The sequence below is a fragment of the Rhinopithecus bieti genome, unplaced genomic scaffold (genome assembly GCF_001698545.2).
Source record: "Rhinopithecus bieti isolate Rb0 unplaced genomic scaffold, ASM169854v2 scaffold_12478, whole genome shotgun sequence".
NCBI lineage: Eukaryota > Metazoa > Chordata > Mammalia > Primates > Cercopithecidae > Rhinopithecus > Rhinopithecus bieti.
Genome location: NW_016807367.1, coordinates 1373947 through 1378142, shown reverse-complemented (window position 1 = coordinate 1378142; position 4196 = coordinate 1373947). Strand labels below are relative to the sequence as shown.

General features: G+C 44.7%; 1 pseudogene; it reads left to right on the top strand.

Moving 5' to 3' along the window:
* The first annotated feature begins 431 nt into the window (after nucleotides 1-431).
* LOC108535466 (nicotinamide/nicotinic acid mononucleotide adenylyltransferase 2-like) overlaps nucleotides 432-4196 on the top strand; it is a 25700-nt pseudogene continuing 21935 nt past the window's right edge.

Genomic DNA, 4196 nt, shown 5'->3' with positions numbered 1-4196 from the left:
GGTGATTTCATTGTTGTGTGAACATCATAGATTGTACTTACACAAACCCAGATGGTATAGCCTACTACACACCTAGGCTATATGCTGTAGCCTATTGTTCCTAGGCTATAAATCTATACAGCATGTTACTGTACTGAATACTGGAAAAGGTCCAGTAAAAATACAATAGGAAAAGTATTTCCCTCACTGGCATCCTGGACATGGGTTGTCTCCAGGAGCACTCAGGCCAGTGGACAGTGAGGGTGCAAGTTACAATTTGGATATAAAACCATTTTTCTAGCTCACCTTAGAGAAGACTGTTGACACACTAATTGGAATGGTTCCAATAGTCTACCTTGCAAGACACTTCAGATTCAAAGAATTTCCTTTGTAAAAACAACAAGGGAGGCATCACAGTTTTCCATTTACATCAACAACTTCAAGTTCTAACCATGGAAAATTCGGAGAAGACTGAAGTGGTTCTCCTAGCTGTAGCTCCATCAGTCCTATCACCAACAGGCACCTCAGGTTGTCTGAGCTGGCCAAGGACTATATGAATGGAACACGAAGATATAGAATTGTCAAAGGCATGATATTTCCTGTTGGTGATGCTTATAAGAAGAAAGGACTCATTCCTGCCCATCACCGGGTCGTCATAGCCGAACTTGCCACCAAGAATTCCAAACGAGTGGAAGTTGATACATGGGAAAGTCTTCAGATAAAGTGAAAAGAGGCTGTTATGGTACTAAAACACCATTAGGAGAAACTGGAGGCTAGTAACTGTGATCACCAGCAGAACTCACCTACGCCAGAAAGGCTGGATGGAAGAGGAGAATGAACTGAACAAAGACAAGATTCTAGTAAAAAGAAAAATAGTCCCTAGAGCCAAAATCAAAAGGTGCACCAAAGGTCAAGCTGCTGTGTGGGGCAGATTTACTGGAGTGCTTTGGTGTTCCTAATTTGTGGAAAAGTGAAGACATCACCCAAATTGTGGTCGACAATGGGCTCATATGTATTACTTGGGCTGGAAATGATGCTCAGAAATTCATCCATGACTCTAATGTGCTATGGAAACACCAGAGCAACATTAATGTGGTGAATGAATGGATCACTAATGATAGCTCATCCACAAAAATCTGGAGAGCCCTTAGAAGGGGCAGAGCGTTCACTACTTGCTACCAGATCTTGTTCAAGAATGCATTGAAAAAGCATAATTTGTATAGCTCTGAGAATGAAGACAGGAATGCTAGGGTCATCCTGGCCCCTTTGTAGAGAAATACTGCAGAAGCTAAGGCATAGAAATCCTCCAGCATGATGCTTTGCACTTCCTTTTTGAGTATTTGCAACAATCTGGGTGTTAGTGACAGGAAAAAGAAATTGTGATCCTGTTGCTTAAACTAAAGCTTATAAGTTTAGTAAAATCAGTGGTAAGGTAAAATCAGCATCTTTTCTTTTTTTAATTTTTACCAGAAGGTGCTAAGATGAATGTTTTCTGTATTTTTTTTTTTTCAGACAGAGTTTCACTCTGTCACCCAGGCTGGAGTACAGTGGCACGATCTTGGCTCACTGCAACCTCCACCTCCCAGGTTCAAGCAATTCTTGTGCCTCAGCCCCCTGAGTAGCTGGGACTACAGGCATGCACCACCATGCCTGGCTAATTTTTTGTATTTTTAGTAGAGATGGGTTTTCACCGTGTTGGCCAGGCTGGTCTTGAACTCCTGACCTCAGGTGATCCACCCACCTCAACCTCCCAAAGTGCTGGGATTATAGGCATGAGCCACCACACTCAGGCTGTTTGGTCTTTTAAAAAATATATATGTATATATAAATCTCTTTATCTTTCAAACAAGAGATTGGCAGCACACTAAAACCAGAAGAATTTTCTGTGAAACTAACTATAAATAAGCAGTCAAAAAGTACATCCTAGCTCTACCACATAAAAGAAGCAAAGTGTGAAGAGCAAAAGTTCATTTAAAATTCTAACTAAGAGATTTTTGGGTTTCAAGATGGCTGAATAGGAACAGCTCCAATCTACAGCTCCCAGCATGAGCAATGCAGAAGATGGATGATTTCTGCATTTCCAACTGAGGTACCGGGTTCATCTCACTGGGGCTTGTTGGACAGTAGGTGCAGCCCACAGAGTGTGAGCCGAAGGAGGGTGGGGCATCGCCTCACCCGGGAAGCACAAGAGGTCAGGGAATTCCCTTTTCTAGCCAAGGGAAGCTATGACAGACGGTACCTGGAAAACTGGAACACTCCCACCCTAATACTGCGCTTTTCCAATGGTCTTAGCAAAGGGCACACCGGGAGATTCTGTCCTGCGCCTGGCTCAGAGGGTCCCACACCCACGGAGCCTTGCTCACTGCTAGCACAGCAGTCTGAGATCAAACTGCAAGGTGGCAGTGAGGCTGGGGGAGGAGTGTCCACCATTGCTGAGGTTTGAGTAGGTAAAAAAAAGCAGCCAGGAAACTCAAACTGGATGGAGCCCACCACACCCCAAGGAGGCCTGCCTGCCTCTGTAGACTCCACCTCTAGGGGCAGGGCGTAGCTGAACAAAAGGCAGCAGAAACTTCTGCAGACTTAAATGTCCCTGTCTGACAGCTTTGAAGAGAGTAGTGGTTCTCCAGGCATGGAGTTTGAGATCTGAGAACAGACAGTCTGCCTCCTCAAGTGGGTCCCTTACCCACGAGTAGCCTAACTGGGAGACATCTCCCCAGTAGGGGCCGACTGACACCTCATACATACAGCCAGATGCCCCTCTGAGATGAAGCTTCCAGCGGAAAGATCAGCAGCAACATTTNAAAAAAAGCAGCCAGGAAACTCAAACTGGATGGAGCCCACCACACCCCAAGGAGGCCTGCCTGCCTCTGTAGACTCCACCTCTAGGGGCAGGGCGTAGCTGAACAAAAGGCAGCAGAAACTTCTGCAGACTTAAATGTCCCTGTCTGACAGCTTTGAAGAGAGTAGTGGTTCTCCAGGCATGGAGTTTGAGATCTGAGAACAGACAGTCTGCCTCCTCAAGTGGGTCCCTTACCCACGAGTAGCCTAACTGGGAGACATCTCCCCAGTAGGGGCCGACTGACACCTCATACATACAGCCAGATGCCCCTCTGAGATGAAGCTTCCAGCGGAAAGATCAGGCAGCAACATTTGCTGTTCTGCAATATTTGCTGTTCTGCAGCCCCCGCTGGTGATACCCAGGCAAAAAGGGTGTGGAGTGGACCTCCAGCAAACTCCAACAGACCTGCAGCAGAGGGTCCTGACTGTTAGAAGGAAAACTAACAAACAGAAAGGACATCCACACCAAAACCCCATCTGTACGTCACCATCATCAAAGACCAAAGGTAGATGAAACCACAAAGATGGGGAGAACCAGAGCAGAAAAGCTGAAATTTCAAAAATCAGAGTGCCTCTTCTCCTTCAAAGGAATGCAGCTCCTCACGAGCAATGAAACAAAGCTGGATGGAGAATGACTTTGATGAGTTGACAGAAGTAGGCTTCAGATGATCGGTAGTAACAAACTTCTCTGAGCTAAAGGAGGATGTTCGAAACCATCACAAAGAAGCTAAAAACCTTGAAAAAAGATTAGACAAATGGGTAACTAGAATACATAGCATAAAGAAGACATTAAATGACCTGATGGAGCTGAAAACCATGGCACAAGAACTACGTGACAAATGCACAAGCTTCAGTAGCCGATTTGATTAAGTGGAAGAAAGGGTATCAGTGATTGAAGACCAAATGAATGAAATGAAGTGAGAAGAGAAGTTTAGAGAAAAAAAGAGTAAAAAGAAATGAACAAAGCCTCCAAGAAATATGGGACTATGTGAAAATCTACGTCTGATTGGTGTACCTGAAAGAGATGGGGAGAATGGAACCAACTTGGAAAACACTCTTCAGGATATTACTGGAGAACTTCCCCAACCTAGCAAGGCAGGCCAACATTCAAATTCAGGAAATACTAACAATGCCACAAAGATACTCCTTGAGAAGAGCAACCCCAAGACACATAATTGTCAGATTCACCAAAGATGAAATGAAGGAAAAAATGTTAAGGGCAGCCAGAGAGAAAGGTCGGGTTATCCACAAAGGGAAGCCCATCAGACTAACAGCGGATCTCTCAGCAGAAACTCTACCAGCCAGAAGAGAGTAGGGGCCAATATTCAACATTCTTAAAGAAAAGAATTTTCAACCTAGAATTTCATATCCAGCCAAAC